The following is a 25,353-nucleotide window of genomic DNA, read 5'->3' on the forward strand; positions in this document are numbered from 1 at the left end:
ATCAGATAAAAAAAAATGCTATCGTAATAATACATGTTATTTTCTCCCTTTAGTGGAACACCCCCTGCTCCTCTTACTCATCAAATAGGGACATTATTGCAAGTATATTTATTTTACTTTTAATTTTATTCATGGTTATTAGTAATACTTCATATAATTTATTCATTGCTGGAAAACATTTTGAGCAGTCTGTTATTTCCAAAATATCAGTCATTAGTCACAGACTGATGCTCTATTATATTGATTTTTCATTCTCTTGCTAGGAAGTTTTGTAGTCATTTCACACTAAATAATTTCTTAAAGCCACAAGTAACAATCTGGATAAAAACAAACAAACAACAACAAAAACTAATCAGTAATAAATCTGAATTTTATGTATGTGTGTATATGAATGTATAAATATGCATCTATATGTGTATGTGCAAAGACATAAAATGGGTCTATGAGTGTTACATTATTGTCGCTTTGGTCTTTGTCTCATCAGAAACAAAAAGGTGATCTCTATATGGTTTTATAGCCATTTGGCGTATGTACAATACCAAAGAAGTTGTCCTCAGTCAGTTTCCTTCATCCACAAGCATTTCATTTCTTGATTTCATTTCATATCATTTCCTGAAGTGTGTGCACCATGCACTATGACTGGACTTCATGCTGTCACTTCATCTTCAGTGTGCCAAGTCTTTTACAGCAGAATGTTTGTTTAGGCAGCAGTGGTTAATAGCTGTTTCTAAAGAGGCAGATGAACAGGATTTTTCAATTTATTTAAAAAATAATAAAAAATGCAACGGATGGTTTCTGAGTCATGTCAGATGATGTATGTGATCCAGAACAGAGAGGAATAGGAAATGGTTTAAGCTTCTGTTAGGAAGATTCATTCTGGGCTTTTGAAGTTAGACAATCATGGCTTTTCATGACTGTAAGGTGTAGAGCGTAAAGGAAATGTCATTCAGTTAATTGAATCCTGACTGCAGGTTAAATCATGCAGACATCTGCACCCATTTACCAGAGGTAGGTTTTGGTGTTACCATTCACTGGAGTCTTGGACAAATTACTTAGACTAAAATAGTGAGGCTTTTAAGTGGGATATGGAGACATTTGTGTGTACATTGTTTGCTGTTTCAGTAGGGAGTATTCTGCATATCTAGTATTTGTTGAACAATTTTTTGGGTAGAGACTTTCTTCATGAGATACATTAGTGCTCACATCTGAATATGAGCCACTGCACAGTAAGTACATCTCAATGAGCAAAGTCACAAAGGGCAGAATGTTTTGACAGATTTTGAGCTCTTCACTGCAAGAAACTGCAGGAAACAATGTACCATACAGCAGATTCTCTTGCTCCCCGGCAGGATTTCAGAGGCTCTGTGAGTCCTTCTCAGCAGGGTATTCTTCTTGTCTACACACTACAAATAAGACACCAGATCACCAGTCTGGTATATGTGCAGTCTGTGTTTGCTTATACCCAAAAATAAATTTTGAGGAGAAGAGTGGGGGGTGAATCTTTTTTTTTTTTTCCAGGATTGAAAAAAAAAAATACCAATTTTAAAGATTGACCAATTTTAAAGATTGGTCACATTGTTGGATAATATTTCTGTATTCATAAAGTATTTTAGTAAAGAGGACAGAAAGCATGTAGTTGGTTTCATATTTTTGGCATGCAGCTTTTCAACTTGCTCCACTGTTGGGTTAGTATATGCCTTGAAAGACAAGGAACTTGCATGTGCAGCTCAGGGCATGAGTTATCTTAACTGTCTTGCTGCTTGTTGTGTGGTAGAAATAAAATGTAAGCTATGGAACATTCCCCTCTCTGCTTTAAAAGGAGTTAGATCAGTCATTGCTCTTCAGGACTGGTCTTCAAACTCCTCTCTTGCAGCTAGAGGTGTCTCTATAATTTGAAGTTGGCAACAGTAGTGCAAATGTCATACAAGGGTTGATGTCTTTGGATGGGGTTAATGCTTTGAAATAACTGGTATTTTTATAGTTTCTTTCTTAAATTCTGCCATGCAGTTGCACAGATCCTAGTTAAGATCTTTACTTTTGGGATTGATTCAATAAATCAGCAGGTTTCCAGATGTGATCAATAGATGGTGTCTAAGTGTCCAGCAAAAAAAAAATAAATAATTTGCACGTTTTTTTCCAAGATGAAAATAAAGAACAACAGCATCATGAATAACCCATATTTAAGATTTCTTTTTGTTCAATGGAAATTTTTTTCTCTTTAACTAAGTGGTTTTATCTTTTAAGTAGAATTTGAACTTTTATTTTAGGTATTGGAGCAGTGCCATGAATGTGATTTTGTTGCAAATGATAACATGCATGGTCAGCAACTAGAAGCAATAGCCAACAAGAACAGCAATGTTATACACTCTCTCTGTAGTTTTGTCATGTAAAGTATAATGTTTCCACCACTTCAGTATTCAACAGAAAAAATAGTAAGGATTACATATTTTAAAGCATGTTGGTAAGGATTTCCTTACATTTGTAATGTGCTTTCAAAATGAAAGCAGTATGCAAACCATGAGTATTATCAGCATACAACCCATTTCAAAAGGGGAATACCATTGTAATGTACATAGTGTTCTATTGTTCAGGTTGAAAAATATCACTGAAAATGAATAAGCTGGGTTTTCCTTTCTGTTTACTTTTCTCCTTCAACCATTGAATAGACCCGTTTTCTCTATACAGAGCAATACAGCTTTCAACCATACACGAGAAAATTTATAAGCCAAAAAAAGATAAGCAAATAAGTTCCCTCCAAAGAGAATATCTTCAGTATAAAAATAAAATAACTTTTTTTTTTTTTTTTCAAGAATACAAGACTGGGACCTGTGGTAATTCCAGCTTATGCTGGCTAGTTATGGGACTGAGATGTGGAATTGGAGTCAGTTCCTACTTCCTTTACCCACACAAATGTTTCCTTTGACATTATATATGCATGAGGTTAGTTTTCCTAGTGTCACTTAGGGTCATATGGGGTCAAATGAACCAATGTGTATTCATTGGTAATGAATGTAGTGAAAGTAATGCAGGTATTTTCCATGGGCTTCTCAAACAAGATGCATCCAGGGGCAACAAAAGCATGGGGATGCATTTTGCTGAAGTGTTTTCTTCTATACCCTCTGAAGGAAAATTCTTTGGCATGGCCCAGAATGTCCTGGGCATGGGACAGGCAACAGAGTTGTAGCAGGGCTCTGTAACAACTCTTTGTTCTGACATTGCAGGGAAGCAAAGGAACAGGAGAAGAATAGCAGACCAGCTCTGTATAAGATTTTTTGCCTGCTACTACAATAAATGTGTGGGTCCCTGTTTTACACCAGGAAAAACAGTCTTCCTTTCTGGGTCCAATCTAAAGTTCTAAATCTAAAGTTCGGTACCAGTATGGAAAAGCTTGACTGACCATACTTGTCCTCCACAATACAGCTAAACCAGAACCTGTGTCAAATTTGTAGATGTATTTTTCCCCTCTATGTATATAGTGTACAGTCAAACTTGCATTAATAATGCTCAATGATTCTGTAATGTACCAGCCATAATGCATGTCCACATACAAAATTGTCATTTCCATTCATTATTGCTAAGTAACACTGACAGTAGACACGATCTTTTTTTTCTTTTTTTTAACCCCAAAACCAGACCAGTGGCCAGACTCTGAGTCTTGTGCCCTATAAATATTCAAAAAATGAATAAATGATTATCACAACACTGTTTCTTGTTAACAAAGGTTTTCTCCTTGTTTCCTCATCCCTCTGTGCAGCTGAAATTCCTTTAGTCCGTTTCCAACCCATAAGGAACAATGAAAAATCCTCTACAGGGAAACTCCACTTTATGTAATGCACTGAAGATGGCACTGTAGTAACAACTTCACACAGTGAATGATAAGATATGTTTGTGTTTGTTGCTAGGAATTTATGATTTTTTATTTATTTAGCTCACCTAACATGAGGCAAAAGGTCCATTTTCATGCAGCACCACCTGACACTGCTACTGTAATTAAGGCTGCAGAAATGTTTCAATTACTTGGACTTATCTGCAAGGAGATTCCAACCCATCCCAAACTACATGGAATAGTTTATAGTTGATCATTGTTGAAAGTTTTTGTTTGTTTGTTTAATTAAAGAGAAACAGAAAAGATAACAAAGGATATCCCTTCCACTTTTCCTTATCCGTAACTTTTAAGGACTACATTAAATCATAAAGTCTCTAAGCAAGTCTCTAAAGACATAGTAGGTCACAGGGCAGGGCCTCATGGTTAGTGGTTTTATTATATAAACTTTCCAAAATTCAGTTTCCTGTAGATTTTGGAAGATTTTATGCATGTGAAATACCGCCTTCCAGTTTAAAATAAATAAATAAATAAAAAGTGCACACATACAAAGAATGACAGTGATAGGTAAGAGTCAATTTGTAGCAAGAATAGAGAAAAACAAAGAGATTTAAACTGACAGTTCTATAGGTCTAAAATAATCTCTTTATCCATTTCTTTATCCATACCTTTTAAACCTTTCACTCACATCAGGTGGGAGTTTTGGTTTGTTTTGAAGTGTGTGAGTAATTGGGCCCCTGTGCAGCAATTATTTCTCACAGCTACTTCCATCATGTATGCCTAAGAAATTTTGGAGGGGATTAAAATTGGAAAACTTGTATCCTTCTTAGGATTTGAAATCGGTGGAACTGTTTGTGTGAACTGCCACTACAGTGCTTTTTTTTTTTCTTCCTTTTTTTTCCCCCTGGTGTTGAGAAAAATTGCAGGATTTAAAAACCCACTGATTTCCATAATAGACAGCTGATGTCCCAAATGACCTAATACTCTCTGTCAGCAAGCCATAATGGGAGGAGGTGAGGGTTTCAAACCCCCCATGTTATGTACTTACATACTGGGCTGCAGAAAGAGAAGGGGTTAGGCTCTTTGAGGGGTGCTTGACTTGTTTCTGTGTCAGGGTGATGCAAAACCAGCCAGATATTGCGTGACTTCAGGGAAACCTGTGCAAAAGACTGAGGTGTCATTTCTAGTTGAAGGGCCTGGCCCCATAGCCGTGGAGCTTCCCTTTCTTTGGTCTGTTTGATCAGGCTGGCATGCTTGCTCCTTCTTCCATCAGGGATTTTTATTTATTTATTTATTTATTTTCTGAGAAGCAGCAGCCTTAGGCCTGGTATGCTGGGAGGGAGGGAAAACAACATTTACTTTGCTTGGCACAGATTCCTCTGATCGATTAACAAGCAGTGTTTGCCTCCTCAGACAGCCTTAGCTTGTGTTCTGCGGTGGGAAGGATGACAGTCATGCGGGGCATGGGGAGAGGTGTTACGTGAAGCATTTCTAGTGGAGTCACAACGAAGTAGACACAAAAATGTGTGGCTGGCAAAGTGAATCTGGCTGTGTTACAAGTCAGCACGAGAGTGGAAACCAGCATTGGGACCATCCTTGGGCCCTGGCTGAAAGCTGAGCTGCTGAGCCTCAGCTCTTCAGCATCACCTTAGGTACAGGGCTCAGGAGCTCAGCAGCAAGTTCTGTTGGAGCCAGGGCTTTAAGTCTTTTTTTTTCTTTCTCCTACACAACAGGCATTTCAGATATCCTTTGTGTGCAGCTCTTCAAAGGTCTGGGAGTTAAATAACTAAATATGTTTAGGGCCTTGATCTTCGAATAAATCTGGTAGTAGCTCTTTAATTATCCCGGCAGGGAGCTCCCCTTTGCACAAGGCATTCTCCAACTGCCTTTGCTCTGAATCTTCTTTACATTTCCTTTCTCTGCCTGCTCAATGCTTCCTACAAGAACTTGTCAATTCCCTCTGCATAAGAGGATTGAGAACTGGTTTTGCTCAGGTTTGAATGATAATCAGGGGTTAATCTTTTCTCTTTGTGCCAGCATCCTTCTGCCACAGCCTCCAAATGCACTAAAGTAAAATGCAGATGACGGATACAGACACAAATGAGGCAAGAAGTTCATGGTAAGGTAAGGAGATATTTGAGAGGCACTGAGGGAGGAAATGAAGCATTTCCTCCTTGTTTTGGAGATCCAGTGCTGGAATTTTTGCTAGAGGTGACTTTGGGACCATGGGATTGCTTAGTCGCTTGTGAAGCACTTAGCAAGCAAATCAGTGAATTATGTGGAAGAAGGCTGAGCTGCTATAGAAATGTGCACTCCAACTTATATACTCATGTAAACTTTCAGAGATCTCTATGATGCATTGGCCATTAATGTTTAATTTATCACTTATTAAATATTTCATTTTGTATAGTTCTTTAATGGAAAGGTGATGGATTGTGTTGTCTACAAGAATCTGTATATAAAGATCTGGCAGATCTCTACTTCCTTTGAAAAATAATTTTATTTATGTCCAATTTGCAGATGGTAAAATGTATTAAAAAGTGATTAGTCATGTGCAAATGTGTTGTATCTGTTTAGAAACAGATACAGGGGTCAGCACCAGCAGTATTTGTATAGCAAAGGGGTAGTTATTATGAAACTGTAGTGAAACTGCCACAACAATCTCCACCATCCTCATCATGACTCGAAGGTTAGAGTGATTGCCTCTGCTTCCCACAGATGACAGAGCAGTGATTTTGTGAGGACTTAAGATACTAGCTCAGGCCCTAGTGCAAGGAAGACACAGAAGCTACACAGTTTCTTCGTGCTTGTGCTCCCAGACCAACGGCAGTGCAGTTAAGTCTGTGAACCCTTGGGAACTGAGGCCTTTGCTGCTATGGTGCCCATGCTCTTGGGACGGGCTACTATCACCTAGCAGCCCAAGACAGTAGAGATGAAACATTATCAACAAGTAGTGTTGTGCAACCTCTTTCCCTTCCTTTTTTATGACAATGTCATGTGTAAGATCTGGCCACATTCTGTCTCCTGTTTTGTGGTCACACGTGGCCACCATCTTCACCCCCTACGTCCCACGCACAAATCCTGGCATATCTTGAAAGCAGTCTCCCTCCCAGCTTTTCAAGCCTCCTGATGTGTGGCAGACCATGAACTCCTCCCTCTTCCTCTTCCAGTAGTTTTTGCTCTTAATCCAGCAAAGAGCTTTCTTAGGTCTTTAATAGCAAGCTTAAGGTTAAGCATTTGTTTAAGCACTTTGCTAAACTGTGTTTTGCTGAATCCCTGCCAAATGAAAACAGATGGGCTAATTTACCCTGATGTTCTGTGAGCCTTCAGGAGAGCTGTAAGAGCAGCAGTCTTGATGAAAGGTGTACTCCAAAGCAAGGGAGAGGCAGAGCTGAGCAATTCCAGGCCGTCAGATGGTTCTGAGTTCCCTGGGAAGCTACAGATTTGGGGATCATGCTCGCCCTCCTTATTGCTCCTCTTCCAGGGAAGAATGTCACCTTCTCTGCAAGGAAGTGTCATCCAGCCTGTGAGGCTCCCTAGTATCTACAAGGAACAGAGCCAGGGAACAGCAGTCTTCCCATGTTTGTCACCAAGAAACAGCCATGGCTGGGCTGAATACAGTGGGCAGGACTTTTCATTCTGCTGTTTCATCCAGCCTCTGTTGTAGCATGTTTGAAAATGAATCTTGCTCCTCTTTTAATGACAATTGTAATGGTCTGGAAGTAGAACAAATTCTTGATGGGTTCTTAAAGCTGCTCCCTTTTACTAAGGAGCAGCTAATATAATTTGCCGTGCTTTGGGATTGAAAGATTTTGGAGGCTGATGTTAATACATTGGAACTTGTATAGAATATTGACAAGTGCCCACCATTCAAGAAACAATGAGATAAATTTAATCTTTTGAAATATGTCATGTACTTTAAATAACTATTAAATAATGTGCTGTGTAACATTACAAAACAACAACAACAAAAACACTTGTTAGCTTATAAGGACAGATTAGTGGAGCCCTGTGTTTAGAAGAAGTGAATAATGTTATTCACAAACCTGAAAAGGTTGCTGGTGTTTTGTTTTCAGATGCCCTCGCTGTAGTATGAGGTCTCAAGAAGGTATATGATAACGAAATACAGTCCTAAGGAAAAGCAAAAGTGAGCGCGGAATTAAAAGTCGTAACATAATTCAAGAACAGCCTAAATCAATACTACATTGGCATTCCTTATTGTTCTAATGTTTTATGTAAGACTGTTTTGTGGGTACGGTTTGGTTCCTGTAACCAATGGCCCTCCTACTATTCACAGGAGTCTACTTGTTACCAAAATGTGCGTTTTTATAATAGTTTTAATGCCAAATAAAAAAGTACAGGAAGAAATGAAGGGTGGTATCGGTCTTTAAAATGTCTTTCTCCTGAATTATTTACACTATTTATTCTGCAAGATCAAATGCTCTTTAAAAACAAAAATCAAACAAACAAAAAGAAAGCATTACAGGGAGTGCGCAAGAGATTTCAGAGGTTGGATATGAGCAATAAATCTTTGCTAAGAAAGAAAAAACAATAAAACCACCTCCAAACCTCAAACAGAAAGTTTTCCTAAGAAATATCAAAGACTCGTATTGTGGGACTGTAAAATGCAGACCCAAATCTATCATTTTATTTTTACAGCAAGGTGTTGTCAAGCCCTTCTCTGATCCAAAACTAAACAGCAATTTGCAGAATGGGGCGGCAGAACACAAATCACCTTCGTTTTCAGTACACCATAGGCTGGAATGAGCCACTGCATATTTTAGCCTCTACAAAAGTAGTGAACTTCAGCCTCACTCACAGCACTTTCTTTTCTTTGATAATTAACTCTTATATGTGAATAGTGAAGTCCCTTGGTTTAACACAGTGAGAAGCAAAGGGTGTATATGGACTTCCAATCTCACCTACCCTAATTTTTGTAACCACTTAGAAGGCATCAGTGGATGTGTTTCTTAATGTCAGTAGATATGTACTTGGGAAGGGAAGGGGTGCAACAGGAAAAAAGAATCACTTTTTAGTCAATTTGTTGAGCTTAGGAAATGCTGAGTTTGGCTTCTTAGGAAAATCTAGTCTGAAATGTCTAGTGGAAGGTACAGAATATATCCAAGAAAGAATTTTTTGCCCTGAGTTCATACAGACTTTTAAGTGGAAGGGACAGAGAGCCGTATTATCTGTGTTAATCTTACAGAACCAGGTGCTTGGGGCAAGCAGGCCTGCTCCTTGCTGATGTTGTTAGTAAGTGTGCTTGTATCTTACAACCTGCAGGACAGTCTCCAGGCAGCCATGTCACCCAGGAGCCCACTGCTCACTGCCAAAGAGCTGAGGATGTTCTCAGCCTTGCCTTCACTCTGAGCATGGAAAAGGTAGGCTTGACCCTCTGTAGCAGGGAGGATGGAAACCGTTTGGTGTGGCATCCCCTGTATCTGCTGGAGTCAGCCAGGAGGGCTCCAGTGACCCAAGGATGACTGTTAGCTACTGCTATAGGCTCAGCAGTGTCACAGCAGTGCTCCTGGAAGGGTAATGTGTGGGAGAACAACCACTATTTTTTCCAGTGGATACCATGGTAAGATGGGGGCTGAGAAAATGACTTATACTAACTAAAGCTTGTTCCTCTCTGCTTTTCTTGCTTACTCTGCAGATAAACAGAGACCAGGTGCCTAATTTATTCAGATAATCAGTTTTGTAATTTAATGTTACCTCCTTGTCAACAATGGTGGACTCTGGTTCAGACCCATGGTATTTGCTGCTGCAGCAACTCTTGCTGGCAGAGAAACTAGCAAAGGAGCAGGATGTAATTCATAAGTTCTTTACAACTGTGTAACCACGGATACCTAAATGGTGCAAAAGACTAGTGTTTACAAAGTTTAGTGAATTATTTCCAGAAATGGGAAGCACAGATTGTGAGTTCTCCCTGGGACATATGTGCCGGAGATGAAAAGGAAAAATAATGCTATTCTTTTGTGCTTATGAAAGAATGTTCCGTTGTGTGTTCTACTTTCAGTTGTTCTCTGACTACAGCAGATTGTGATGGCAAGGTAGACTTTGATGGCTCAATTTCATATTTAATGTTAGGTGGGGGGGCAGCAAATTGCTGACAAAGAGGTAACTTTGTAGAGGCTATTGCATCAAGCAACTACAGTTCATTGGTTAAAAAACAGCTCTGAAATATAAATTCCCCAGGATTCCTCATTTCAAGTGCAAATAAGTCATACTGTCCTACAAAAATACGATTTCTAAAACAAAATGTAAGTGCATACACATCATGCCTGTTATGTTTGCATTATGTTTTCTCTCCTTATGCCTGTTATGTTTTAACATAAATCCCCACATAAGGCAGTCTACTAAGGGCATCTTTCATTTATTTTTTAATCTATTTTTTGAGAGTTTTTTTTTTCTTTTCCTTAGACAAAATGAATTGTTCTAGGATCAACAATTGCCATCTGTTTCTTTCTGTACTACTTCATAGTACAACATCCTGTTGCTTCAGTTTCTGCTTCCCAGGTTAATGTCTTCTTCATTCATTCATTCATTCATGCAATTTAGTCATTCTAGTTTTATGCTAGACTTAGAAAGGATGCCCAGCTAAGTCTATAAATGGCTCTAGCAACTCATACACAAACAAAAGAACCCAAACCTTTCAGGATAAAGTCACCCAAAGAAACAGACCCTTTCTTTCTTCTGATGCTTTCCCAGCCATTCATCAGTATCAGCATGACCTGTTGTTTTTCAGTGTAGCTTAACAAATCATAGCAGGGGAACATAGAGGTGATTAAAAAAAAAAAAAAAAAAAGCTCGGGGGAAAACAAACAAACAAAAAAAAACACTTAAAATGTGCTGCTTTGCAACAAAATCATTTTTATTTTTTTTTCAAAGTGTTAATTGCTAAGCCACTGAAAAAAATCTCATCTTTCATTGCTGAAAATAATGTAATCTGATTGAGGTTGATGCCAAAGCCTATTGGGATTTTTCATTTATTTATTTATTTTTGAAATGGAAGATTTTCCAGATCTTTCCAGAGTTTGAAGAAAAAAAGAAGTAATCCTGATAAATTCCAACAAACTTCTGTATGTCATTGGTTTCAGTGAGCACAGATAATAGTTTTCTCATCCCACCTTGCATGATTGTCCAGGTAAGATCAGCAGAGACATATGGTAGAAGCCCTAACTTTAATAACTTCAGGCCTATTCTTGTATTTGTGACATATTCCTTATTTGCTTGTTCATGTTCACAACTTTGCCATACCCTTTCCTCTGTATTTAATTCAACATGTAAAAGCACATGAACTAGCAGCCATAAAAGACAACTACATTGAAATATTTTATCCTAAAGCACCAGGAGGTTGAAATTCCCCTCTTCCCCCATAACACAGCCAGAGTCTGGATACAGAGGTCTTGATGGAGAAAAAAAGAGATTTCCCTTAGCTTTACTGGCCTTTCCGAAAGCCCCTCTGTTTTCAACAAGGGTTAAACTTAAACATCATATGATCAAGAACTCTCTTTGACTTGGAATTGCAGCAGGGTCTAAGGCAATTTGGGCCCTTATTGTAGCCAGTAGGAAGTGGCAATGTCTGTGCAAACCCATGCACAGAGGTGAAGCTTTTCTTATATTGTTGTTATTGTGTGTTTTTTTGTTTGTTTGCTGGTTTTACAAAATCTTCTCTTTACCATACAAACATGATAAGTGCAAAGGTTTGTGAAGAAAGTATTTACTTCTCAGTTGGCTTTTGTTGGTCTGTGCCATATAAACACTGCATTATGGATGTAATGTAGTGTTGCTACTGCTTCCTTGAGAGCAAAGCAACCTCCCCAAAATATACAGATTTATGAACTTAGTGGGAGAACTGACCGTAAAGAAAAGTCAGCATTTGATCCTTGCTAGTGCAACTGGCTTGTTCAAAGACGCAGTGAGGAACCATACTGCTGATGTAGCTTTCCCACATTAGTTTTGTTTTTCAGTGCAACTGTTAGCTCTGCTACCTTGACTAGGATGTCAGCTTAGCTTCTAAACAGCATTTTTATATTTGATTTTCACTGATGATTTCATTTTTACAGTTACGCCCACCAGCCTGAAAACCCATGATGCAAGGCAGTGTTTAAGGGCTTTACACTGTACGTAGCTGTGTGGAGAAGCTGCAGCAAAAAACGTGTGCTCTGCAGGGCTTACTTTTAGCAGGCAAGTGATTCAGGCTTCGATAAGGAGCATCCCTTTGAACATGCTTTTTTTTTTTTTTTTTTTCCTTTTAAACCAATGTTGCAGCAGAACTGCAATTTGCCGTTTTACAGCATGTTACTAAAAATACTATGATAATGATTGTTTATATTATATCCTCCATGTCCTGGTTCTAGCTTGTTTTGTAAGAAGCTTACATTTTATTATTTTAAAGCAACAACACCAGCAAGCACACCCTCTAGCTTTCAAGCCAACCTCAGGGTGGAAAGAGGCTTGTAAGTCTCATAACCCAGAAGCCAAATTAAATTGCGTGTGGAGAAATTCATTATTCGTGTCTGAAGACTTTTAAAAAGTAAATAATTTTTAAAACCTAATTTTCAAATGGTTGAGGTTAACAGCCTAGAATGGTTTGAAAGTCATGTAAGCCTGGAAGGCGATGCTGGTCTATCCAAGTCCTACATTTAAGTGTACGAGGGACGTTCACCCATCCAAATGTAGCCGGAAGCATCTGCGATAAGTGTGAAGAAGGAAACCTGTGTGGTCAGGAGTAAGGGGGGAGGGATGGGGTGAAGATGAAGTTTGACTCAGAGCTTCCGCATGGTCCCCGTTGCTGTGGAAACAAGGGCCTTTGTCTGCAGAGCCTCCTGCATCTCTATACGTTCAGAAGAGCCATCTCTTCTGTATGTCATTAGGAGACGTCTAAAACGAAGCTGATCAATTAAGCTTCTGTGCTATGAGGGGAAGACGTAGACAGTAACTTAAATTGTGTGCTTAAAAGAAAGTAATGAATCACCCTTTTATGCAGTGACATATAGTTACATCCAAATGCCATGCTGTGCTTCTTAGGGAGAAGAAAAGGAAAGAATAATAAAAATGGAACTGGGCTTTTAAATTCAGTTGCTCGCAACCTTTCCCATGTCCTTCTTATCCTTGTGAATGAGCCAATCAGTATATAATATACACAAGGTAATGGATGAATAGAGGGAGAATAAGATACTATTATACGATTATTTCTTAAATTAAAAAGGCTTAAGCTCTGAGAAGTAGATGCTTCCACTTAATGCACATTTTCTTCTGCTATTTGCAGTTTGTTTGTATGAGCGACTGTCTGATTGTTACCCAGGCAACCGAAGCAGGCGTGAATTTGATTAGATATAGTTTCACAGATGTGGGCACTGTTTCAAGCATTGTTTGGCGTTTCTGTGTATGTCCAAGAGAGAATTCACTTTGTTAACTTTTAAGAGTTATTTCTGTTTGAAGGACAGGGAAGAGAGATGCAGGGATCTTAAAATAATCATTTTTAGTTGGGGTTATCTCAGCTCACTAGTTACTATTTGTATTTAGTAAGGTGGTGACTTGGTCTTATAAAAAAGTCAGATCATTTTAGAATAGAATAAGGAAAAATGTGGAAAAATTCCAGTATTGACAGCAGGGAGATGTGTAAAAGTACAAGCTGTTTTATTGTCTCCACTGAAGCAGATGAAATTATCATCATCAGTCTAGAAGCTAACATCATTAAAATGTGAAGACTATTTGGTCATATCATAGTAATAAGAGTACTGGGAACATATTTTGATATTTAGCTATGCACGGTCTGTCTTGCGAACTGATGGCAATATTGTGCTCAGTGTGTTTATTTTTCCAGTGGAACTTGCAGATGTAAACATCTGTTGAATGTATAGCTGGAGGACAACAGTTTGACATTCTGCATGAGCTCTCTTGATAAGCAAAGCTTACTTTCTTCTCCTTGTAAAAAAGCACAAGTGGGAAGTAGACTTTGGAGATGATAAAATAAAATGAAAAGAATTCCCCTAAAACTGAGTGCCTCAGATTTCAGAATGCAATTCAGTCTTGCAAAGACGTAAACCTACAAGCTAATGTTCAGCTCAGTTTCCAGATACAAAATTCAAGGGAGTTGAGATTTTCTGTTCTATTTCAAGCTAAACTCTAGAATAAACAGGATTAGCTATTTAACTGTGATTACTGGCTTGGGTTTGCAATGACCTGCAGTCGGAGAGCTGGAAACAAGCCTTCCCCACAGCACATTGAGTAACCTTGAGAGCTTTATGCACTCTCCTGCAAATGTGCATTAGAATTATTTCTCATGAGCAAATTAACTCTTCTTTTATGACCCCATTTTCGAAAATGAATGATTTGGCTGCCAGCAAACTATAATTCATATCTGGTCTCTGATTTTATAAGACTGGAACCTTCTTCTGGGAACATTTTTGTCTGGCTTGCTAAGGAAACACAACTTATGTGATGACGTTGTCCATCTATCTGAGTCAGTTACTTGCTAGCATTTGATTTTCTTGGCAAACTGCAACCAGAATTGCAAATATCAACTAATCTGATAGCACAGAGAGATCTGTAAGATGTTAAGTTCCTACACATTCTGTTAAAATTGGAAGCTGGGTACATGGGAAAGAGCCTTTAGTGAGAGAAAAACGGTGAAAACTCCATTGCTCTGGGTTCAGTTTAGAGCAGCCATGCAACCAGTCAGCCTTCAGGCAACTGCTGCTAGTGTAGCACAAGGCAGAGCTTGGGATAGGTTATAGCAGGGGAAGGCCCTGGGGACGAAGGAGCTGCTGTCGGAGAGGACAGTTATAGTACGGGTCTGGAAATCTGCAGGGCAGAGCCACTGTGGTAGAGCTGTGGAGAGACATATTTGTGGGGGAGTAATAGGGCAGGAGTTATCTGGAAGCCAGACTTTTTCATTTCTGCTGCTATTGAGGTAAATTGTTTTACCACATCGTTTGGCTATGATTTGATCCTGGGCATCTGTAAGGCAACTGAAAAAAGCTGTACAGATCAAAACATCATTAATGGATGACTCCCACTGACTTGAATGGCTGTTGAACTGGGATCCTGTTTGGCAAAAACAAGCAGGAAGGGATCAAAGAAAAGAATCACTAATTGAGAGTAATTAAAAATCCATAACCTAGAGGCTTTATTTGTAGTGTAGCTCAACCTTCTTGATTGCTGGTCAAAAAGTACAGCCATGAGCAAAAAGTTCTTACACACTAAGGTGAGATTTTTATTGCAAGACTTAGGAGATATGCTGAATGATGTGGTTGGGAAAAAAGAAAAAAAAAAAGAAAAAAAAAAGCTAATGCTTTTTTGTAGATTGCTGAACATAATGAATTAACTTATAACTACTCTTACTAATAAAATTGGCTCTGAACCCCATCCATACAGACTTTGATTTTCTGCAGATCTATTTCTTAGTCATAGTTGTTAACTGAGAAAGTGTGAGAATGAATTCTACCCTTCTAGCTGATGGACAGTAATGTGCTTTATCATCAGATGGCATTTTTTCTGAACTTAAACTAGGTAAGTAGGACCTTTTTAGTCTGACTGTTGATAGGAATGCATACTTTTTGGGTGTGCTCCGTGCATAACTGGGGAATTTGCATGTTTTTATTTACACATTTGTATTTTCTTTGGCAGGTTTATATTCCCATAAAGAACAGCCACCTTCCAGTACAAGCATGCTCAAAAGCCTGTTTATGTAATTGCTGAGAAGTAGGACGACTGCTGAAACCTCTACCCCACTCTTCCCCACAGAGTTAACCATGCATACAGAGTTGCTCTCTATTGGCCTAGCAGTGGGTACTAATTGTGTCTGTTTGACCATTTTTGGTCCTGTTAAAATAGAACCTGTTATTTGAAATAAAGGCAGAGGAGAGGAATTGACATAATTCAATACAATTTTATCATCTGTTAAATGAAATGGGAGTGGATTTTGCTTTCTCATTTGAGTTATGACTACTAACAACTCTGCATACAAAAGTAATGATTCTGGTTTAAATATTCCCAAGAAATAACCAATACCTCCCCTTCTCCCCCAGGGTTGTATAAAAGTAAGGACAGAAATAGATCAATATTTTGTTTTTTATTTTTCTTCATCCTCTAGATTGTCAGATGAAGCACCATAGGAGACTTTAAAAGCCTGTGTATATGTGTATCTAGATGCATCTTATACAGGATAACTATTAGTCCGACTTCACAGAAATGGACTCAGATAAAGAATGATAAGTCACATGTTAGTGATGGTTTGTGTCCTTTAAGAAATGAACAAAGAAGCCCTGTCAGGGCTGTAGATCTGGTACGTGCTAATCGTACTGAGCAACGGATCACATTGTTGTAAATGTAAGGATACATGGACTAAAGCTTGTCGGTCCTTATAAATTGTCAAGCCACATACAGGAAAATTGTACTTTTCTTGTACATTAAAGTCCCCTCAGGAAAGAAATTACAGCTTACACTTTTTAAGAGTATCAATAGTGAGTCTGGCTTATATAGCACCTTTCTAGAACAATGTATCTCCTTGACACACAAGCATATGCAGATGTGGAAACATTAAAAATCATAGAGAATACAACAATTGGAGATTGGATGCTGTGTTTGAGGATAGCTCAAGTGTTCAGGCTATAATATGATTTCATAGTAATGAGAGTTCACTAGATTCTTGCATGTAAGTAGCAGCATGAATCACCTGGTATTTAGTCCATAGTATGTACTGCTGCACCCTCGGATACAGCCCTTCTCAACTTGCCCAAGTATCCTCAGCAGAGGCAGTGCCACAATAGATTCTGCCAACATTACACAGGTTCAGCAGCACTACGAAATATGTGCTGTTACTGTATGGGAAACTCTTCATCAAAAAATGTTTCACTATAAGCCAAATGTCAAATACTGTTGTCATCAGTAAAAACACTCATACCCATCTAACAATTCAGATGTATAAGGATGTAAAAGCTAAAGAATCGATGTAAGAGTAATAGAATATGGATTGTAGCCATCATTTTTTTTTGTACTTCTATCAATTAAAAATAAAAAAAAATAAATTAAAAAAATAAAAAAGAAACACACAATAACGATCAAAATCAAATCAAAATCAAGCCATAAGGCTCTAGTGGAAGGGGACAAACCTCTTAAGAATTCAAGATGTTTTGCAAATATGCTGTATCCTGAAAAAAAAAAAGGACAACATGCAATCAACTGCTGCTTTCAGTTTATGGTTGAACAGTTTCTTCACAAGCTAAAAACCAGAAAGTACTGTACTAGTATATGGCCAGAATGCATATCTCTGTTGTGTTCACAATCCTGAATTGAGACAAGACTGTGCTACCTCAAAACATGCAGAAATCTGGTCATCCCAAATTGCTCAGGCTTTCTTAAAGTGACTAGGGAGACAGACAAGAGGATGTGCTTGTACTTCGCTTGTACCTTTTACATTTTTTCTTTTGCTTGCTAATAGAGTTTTCTTACAGGCAAAACTAGTTTTTCAGCTGGGATCAGATTTTTGAAAGAATTCGTGTCTCATTGGGCATCCAGAGAGCTCAGTGACAGTTTGAACATAAGCTGCATGTATTTACAGCAAGTCTCAAACCGTCAAAGTGCTTTAAGTACTTGCAACTACCAAGCAGCTATATTTAAAGATCATGGCCAGCACACTTTTGAAAATAGGGCAACATTATCTAATCCTCACAGTTAACATTAATTTGCTCTTTTATAACATCTAGAAGCCATGGATTTCGGTTTTCTCTTAAATGGACAGGTCTGTACAGTAGGCTCTTGTAAGTCTGTAGTTCCCAAGCACCATTGCTGCAGCCTGCCTTATGTTGCAGCCGCCACTAGGCATCTCTGTCCCTAGGTGCTGTGTGCTGATGCTGCAACTGAGGTATTTTAATGGTTCAGGTTCTGAGCCGCAGCAATGGGGACAAAGCTGTGCAAACAGCAGGAGAAGTTGCTTTTATTCTTAGTCACTGATTAAAGCATGGGTGTGAGGTGGACTGACTCCACTGTTACCAGGTTTTTGTGCTGAGCTGGGATTTCTGTGAGACTGAATTACTTGCCTGCTGTAAGACTCCCTGGTTCAGGATGTGCATATGCGCAAAATAAACTAATTTGTAAAATTAAAAATAAAGGCAAGCTCCACAGTCCTGATCTCTCCTCTACTAGATGACATGGCATTTGGGTGCTGAAGTATCTACTGATAACACTGTTGTATGACCCAGCAGAGCAGTAAACGCTGCCTCAGGCTATAGGAAAGACAATTTCTAATTCATTAGGAAAAAAAAAAAAAAAGAAAAAAAAAAAAGCTGCTGTTAGTGGAGCAAAAGAAGTCTCTCTGAAAGTAACAACATACAACCATTCAGCTGCCTTGTGCTTGTGTTGTTTTGCCATTTGTTTTTATATATAGAAAACACCTACAGCTACAAATACTTAAAGTTGAAAACCTTGTATTAATGTATTTTTCCTCATTTATATATTAAACTCAATCTTGCCAGATTATACTTTAGATTCTGTAATAGACCGGAAATTTTAAGCATTTCTGAAATAAATATATGATATATTGTTTTAGGGTTGTTGATATCAATACTTCATTCCACTTCTGAAGTAAGATTTTAGAATATATCCTGCTGCTTCACTGAAGCTATAACATATCATCTTCCCTATAGTGCATACAATTTGTAATTTAGTTGAAAAAAAATAACAAAAAGACAAAAAAAATAATCTGGTTTTATAGAAGTCCAGGCTCAGGCTGTCCATTGTCATTAAAAAGAAACAAAAAACATACTTATCTGCAGTGCCCACAGGAAAGGAATTTTTCATAGCTTTGAATTTAGAAATCAAATGTACTTCAATTTGGGAGAGCAGAACTACTTCAGTGACTTTCTTTGGTTCTACTTCAAATTGAGATCTGCATCAGGCTTTCCATTTTCAATTTATTCAGTATGGCAACTGTTTTGATACATAGATTAAATTGCTGTGAGGTTTGTATTTGTCCAGCCATTTCCTCTTACAATAAATTCTCTAGATATTTACTTGGGGGGATATTCATAGTTTTTTTGCTTAGAGAAGAAGTAACCCTGAGAATCAGCCATGAATGTGTGTCAGAAAGTGAAATATAAAGTAATAAATTATGTGATTTAGATATAAATGTATTTGGTAGTATGAGAGGAATAGTGTTAGTGGAAAGTCAACGGGATTCCTTTGGTAATGCTGATGCTATATATAGCAATAAGGGAAACATATATATGTATGCATTTCTTAGGTTGTTGATGTCAGTGAAGTCATATTCTGTTTCAGTAGCCATGAATCTTGCCTAATTCATGCAACTGCTTTTTTTTTTTTTTTTAATAGCTGTCACTCCATTTCATTATTGCTATTTTAGATGTCTTTATTCCTTTCCCTCTTCCCTTTTAAAACTCTTCAAAACCTAAGATGAAGGAAAGAAAGAAGGAAAGAAGGAAAGCAAGCAAAGGAAATAAATAAATAAAAAGAAAAAAAAAACACAACACAACAACAAAAAAACACCTAGAATGTAGGTCAGCACAAGCAGTTTGTGGATGAAATGGTAACTTTATCCAGGCCAAGTAATGGAAATTGGTTTCATTTATGGTGCAGGGAGATGATGATAAGATGAAAGAAAGTGTAAAGGTTCATCTGGTGTGATGTGGTCCATCCATTGATCAGTGGATGCTAAATAGTTCAGCAGAATGGGAATCCTGTAGGCAACATTTCTACACAGTAGAAGGGAAAACAGGTTAGTGCCCTAAGGCTGCAACATATCTCTATTTTAGTAGCATTTTTTCCACATGATGTTGTCTGTTCCTGTTTGTTTGTTTTTGTTTGTTTGGTTGTTTTTTTTTTTTTACAGAGAAAAGCGCAATGCATATTTATTGCTTTACTCTTCCATCTCTTGAATAGAGAAATCAAGCAAGCTTTTTGTTATGGCTGCAGGCTACCATTTGCAAACTGCTGGTTATCAGAGTGTATTGTAACCTCAAGATACCTAGAGGAGTTCCAACGGAACTTTGTTTTAAGCTTCTAAATGCACGTGTTGCTGGGCAACTTCTGTATAACTACACTGTAAAGATACTGATGTAAAAACATGGGTAACTTTTATTCATCTAGCACTACATAAGATACAGCACATAAACAGCAACCAAGATTAGAGCTCAATTTTGTTTCATTCTAAAGCTATGCAGTAAAGGTCATCTGTTTCCCAAAGAGTTTCCAATCAAAACAGGGGAGTCATTCTGGGAAAAAGGATGGGTTTTTAGCAACATTTGCTAAGGCTCTGCAGTCTAGGTCACCAGGGAAGCTCCACTAGAAGCAGAAGCTTAATGATGATCTCAAGAATTAAAAAAATAATAATAAAAAAAGTATATGAAGAAATACAGTTTCTTTAGAAGCACCTTTTGTATTAGTCACATTCTATTTTCCTTGTATTATTTTCCTTTCAACTAATGTTGAAAAATATTTATTTTATAACAGGCATTTAATAGGAAAACTTAATACGGGCCACAGAACAGCAAAGATATACATCCTTGTGTAGTGCTCTTCCCCTCGTTTTAACGACTGTAACAAGCAGTGTGTGTTTGTGTGGTGAGGAAGCAAGATTATATTGTATTGAGAATGAGGCAAATATGTGATAGGTCTTATACAAATGGCACGGGTTACTTGCAACTGGACTCCTAAAGAAGTGAAGGGCTGAGATCTGCGTGGCAATGCACGCTTGTTTGCTGGTTTTGGTCTTCTCTAAAGGAATCTGCTTGTAAATGGCAGTTGGTGTTTTATTTGAGAAGAGAAAAGTGCACTTGAAGTCAAGTTTCCTGGAAGATACTTGTCAAGGCTTGAAAGACGCTTTCTAAAGTTGAAAGAAGCAGTGTCTGGAAGCTCAAAAATTTGTGAGGCACTGCAGCAAACCTGGAATTAAAGTTCTATTTATTTTCTTTTTAAAGAGCAGCTGCTTGAACAATCAAAATTTAACATAAATGAGCTATCTAACAAAAAAGTCTTCTTTCAGGAACTCCCCAGTTTTCTTTTTTAGTTGCCAGCTGCAACTTCCTCTGAGTTCCTAGAGTTCAATACACATGTATGAACTTTGAGAGTAGAATAGGACAATATTTCAGTTTATTCTGATACAGTTGACACAGTACATGGTCAGTCCTCAGCTAGGCAAAGCTTCCATTTTCCTCATGCAGTTATTGAAAGCAGTTTCCAAGAATTTCCTAATGCTCTGTTAGCCTAAGAACTACTTCTTATGGATGGGCTAAGTTACTGTATGCTTGCTGCTATCTATTTTCCCTCTCCTCACCTCACTGTATTTGGTCAAGGGGGCATCTTTGCTGTCTGATCTCTGTTCTTTCTGAATCAAAGCTAGTTCTTCTCCAATGACCTGTGCATACGCTTATGTGAAGGTGAAACTTTGGAATACGGAAAATTATCCAAAAACATTGATTTAGTTGCCCTGAGTGTGTGACTGCATGTTGCTGTAGTTTTTTTTTTTATATTATTATTATTTTATTTTTTTAGATTTCTTTCCTGCCTGACCAACCTCATCTCTTTCTTTGACTGGGTGACCCACCTGGTGGAGGAGGGAAAAGCTGTTGGCATAGTCTGCCTAGACTTCATCAAGGCCTTTGACATGTTCTACCATAGAATTCTTCCGGAGAAGCTGGCAGCCCATGGCTTGGAGAGGTACACTCTTTGCTGGGTTAAAAACTGGCTGCATGGCCAGGCCCAGAGAGTGGTGGTGAACGGAGTGAAAGGCAGCTGGCAACCAGACACCAGTGGTGCTCCCCACAGTTCAGTGTTGGGGCCCATCCTCTTTAGTATCTTTATTGATGATTTGGATGAGGGAATTGAGAGCACCCCTCAGTAAGTTCTCAGATGACACCAAGCTGGGGGGAAGCACTGATCTGCTGGAGGGTAGGAAGGCCCTGCAGGACAGGATGGGTTGATGGACAGAGGCCAATGGGATGAAGTTTGATATGGCCAAGTGCCAGGTCCTACACTTTGGCCACAACCCCATGCAGTGCTACAGGCTTGAGGGAGAATGGCTCAAAAGTTGTGCAGAGGAAAGCATCCGGGGGTGCTGATTGATGCTGAACATGAGCTGGCAGTGTGCCCAGATGGGGTTGTTTGGTCTGGAGAAGAGGAAGCTCAGGGGAGCCCTTATTGCTCTCTACAGCTACCTGAAAGGAAGGTGTGGGGAGCTGGGGGTCAGCCTCTTCTCACAGATAACCAGCAATAGGACTAAAGGGAATGGCATCAAGTTGTATGAGGGGAGGTTTACGTTGGATATGAGGAGACATTTCTTCTCAGGAAGAGCAGTCAGGCATTGGAACTGGTTGCCCAGGGAGGTGGTGGTATCACTGTCCCTGGGGGTGTTTAAAGAAAGGTTGGACATGGTGCTGAGGGACATGGTCTAGTGGGTGATAGTGGTGGTAGGGTGATTGTTGGACCAGCTGCTCCTGGAGGTATTTTCCAACTTTAATGATTCTATGATTCTGTGAATTTGGCATATATATAGACAAGAAAAATATGGATGAAGCTACTGATCTTGTGAGCAAGTCCCTGATGCATTGTCCAAGAATGATAGTAACTTGAGGCTATGTGTGTTAGAGCAATAGTTCAGGACAGTAACCTTTGCTTCTGAAACTGTTGAGCTCAGCCTCCTTTCTCTCCAGATACATGCGATTCATACTGCTAAAGAAATTATAAAAATACATGGGAGAAAAAAGGATGTGTGTACAGTACTCAGTTGCTAAGATTAATATCTGTCTGAAGGTCTGACCATCAGCCAAGATTTCAAGCTAATCAAATGTAGGGAAATGAAGCTGTGCAGTACATTCATTGAGGTAAGAATCAGGTCTACTTTGATCCATTTTCCCTGCTGCCTCAGGACAGCCGCAGTTACAGTTTGGCTAGATTAAATCTGCCCAGGGAGGGTAGTGCTTTTGTTGTGCACAAGCTGGCCTGCTGACAGCTCCAGTTAGGGACTTACTAAGGCTTGCTAAAGATGAGTTATACCAAAGACTGAGCATCTTGAAGGAGTCATCACCTTCTTTGTCACTTGTTCTGGCTTTGTTAGTAAACACTTCTCACCTGTGACAGTCATTGATAAATCTCAGACAGGAATTTCTGGTCTATTATATACAGCATTCAGTTGCTCCCCTCAGGGAGGTGTTTTTTAGAATTTGGCATGTCTTATTGCTCAGATGGCAGCATTAGCAGTATGGTGCTTTTCCAGTGTCTTTAGTGCAGTCGTCAGGAATGTTAACACAAAGATGGTGGGAGACAACCCTCCCTTTCCTGCTTCTCTACCTGGGATCAAGAACAGCTATACTAATGCAAAAGTCTTCATATACTAAACGTAGGTTTCAGCTGTAAAATCTGCAATAACAGCAATCCCTAATAGGCAAACCTCCATCCTATGAGTTAACTTTAAAATATCAAATGTACTCAGTGCAGATTTGTTTGCCTTATATCTGAGACCAGTTTCTGTAGCAACATGATTTATGCTGACCTCCAGGTATCTTGCTTAAGACAGATGCCACTGCAAGTTCTTTATATGCAATTCCTAAGCTTTCCTCATCCTTCAGACTCCAATTCTGTGCACTGCCTGGGTTCTTGCCAAGTCCCAGTGAAGGCAGCAGGATTAGACACAGGTTTAAAGTTAGGCCTGAGCTTCAGCACCTTGTTGGACTGGGATCCAAATTACCATAATGACAAGAACAGAGTATTAAAACTAAATGGTAAGTTTATACAAACCAATATAAAAATACGCTGGGTTCCAAAGTTCTCCCATCTTATTTGCTCTCAAAGGATATGTAAATCCACAGTGGTGTTTACATTTAAAAAGGCTCGTTGCCATTTATGAATGTACTAATGCAATGCAGTAATTTTCTTCATGGTTAAGACCCCAGGAAGTTATGAGAAGGCAATATGAATAACTGTGCGTAAGAGGGTTTTTTTTAGCTGAAGCCAGGGTTTTAGAAATTCAAGATACATATTAATGAGTACCATGCCCATGAAAGGTGCTAGATTAACCTTCCCTAAGAGCAGAATCTTCAATTTATTCACCGGAAAAGTGCTACATTAGCAGCAGCGCTAGCATTGCTGTGTTGGGAGCACTCCCTATCCCTGTCACGTCCATAATGTGGTAAAACCCCAGGCATCTGCCTGCTTTTACACATGAGACTAGAGCCATTGAAATTAAGGGGACTGATTCTTCATTTTTTATGTATCTAAAGAGGTTTGCTGTACTCTGGGTTTTGTAATAAGATTGTTTTGGGAATGAGAAGAATGCTTGTCCTCTAGACCTGTCCATCCTTTGTGCTTACAGTGCTCATCTCAAAACTGTGAATACAATCGTAGTATGTGGTGAATTTTTTTAATGGTTAGAAAGGTAGCTACACAAAGGCCATGGGAGAGGATAAATAGTTAAAGTAATGCCTGATTTTCAGCTAGCACTTCTTTTCAGATGAAACATCTTTCAGATGACCACAACTTTTAGATCAGCTTAGGCCACCTCCAAAGCAAAACCTGGGAGGTGGGAAGTCTACTTCTGCTAATCTTTTCACTCTTTAGCAGTGCTGGTGGAGTTCATCAGTTTGGCAGGAACATTCAGTGCCTGTGACTACAACAGGATTGTTAGAAAACTTTAGTAGCGCATACAAGACATAGATTTCTTGGGTTTGTGTAAGATAGTGCCTAGGGCTGTATAGTTAAAGTAGATGTTGATACACCACAGCATCCTCTAGAAAACTGGGTTTGGTCATTCACTGTTGGAAACTATTACATTTACAGATGTCAGTGAACCTACACTGATTTACAGCAGCTGAAGTTGTGGCTTGCATGGTTACCCTACGGCAGAGGAAAAACAGACATTACAAATTGAATATAAAGTTGTAGAAGCAATACTAAGAATTAGCTTTGTGAACGTGATGTGTACTTAGTTGATGGGTATAATTCAAAGTGTAGTTTCACGCTTGGCATCTACTTTTGGCAGTAATATCAATTTCTTCCCAAAAGCAGGCACTTCAAGGCAAATACAGCCTTCATTATGAGTTTTTTTCTCCAAATATTTAATTTTTGAAAACTGGTAAATAATTTGATGCATTTTCCATTTCTATTAATATTCATGAAAGTGAGGAACTTCCATAACATTACATCATTAAACTGAATACCAGTAAAATGATTTGAGGTCTACAGCAATGAAATGTAAATATTGAACAAACTTCAGTTACTCACTTAGAGTGAAAGAAAAAAAAAAGATTAAATCATTAAACATGAAGAAAAATATGTAAATGCACCAGCAAAAGAGAATTCACACCTTTGAATAAAACATGGGCACTAGTGCAGAAGTATTTTAGAAAGGGAGAAATAAAAAAGCAGTCTAACCACAATTAATTGTAATTCATAGTTCCATGATACTTTTATTTCTGGGGAACAGTGCATTATTCGGATGTAGCAGAAACATTTATAAATGTTTTTCAATAATATATTTTAAGGATGACCTTTTAATGTGAAGAGAAATCAAA

General features: G+C 38.5%; 1 long non-coding RNA gene across 2 annotated transcripts in view; it reads right to left on the minus strand.

Annotated features, from left to right (window-relative positions):
* Positions 1-25,353, minus strand: part of LOC137863598 (uncharacterized) — a 535,054-nt gene that overhangs the window by 5,227 nt on the left and 504,474 nt on the right. For both annotated transcript variants that reach the window (XR_011100998.1, XR_011100997.1), the window contains one exon: positions 7,870-7,954. This is a non-coding gene — a long non-coding RNA (uncharacterized lncRNA). The remainder of the gene's footprint in view (positions 1-7,869; positions 7,955-25,353) is intronic.

The sequence above is a fragment of the Anas acuta genome, chromosome 13 (genome assembly GCF_963932015.1).
Source record: "Anas acuta chromosome 13, bAnaAcu1.1, whole genome shotgun sequence".
Taxonomy (NCBI): domain Eukaryota; kingdom Metazoa; phylum Chordata; class Aves; order Anseriformes; family Anatidae; genus Anas; species Anas acuta.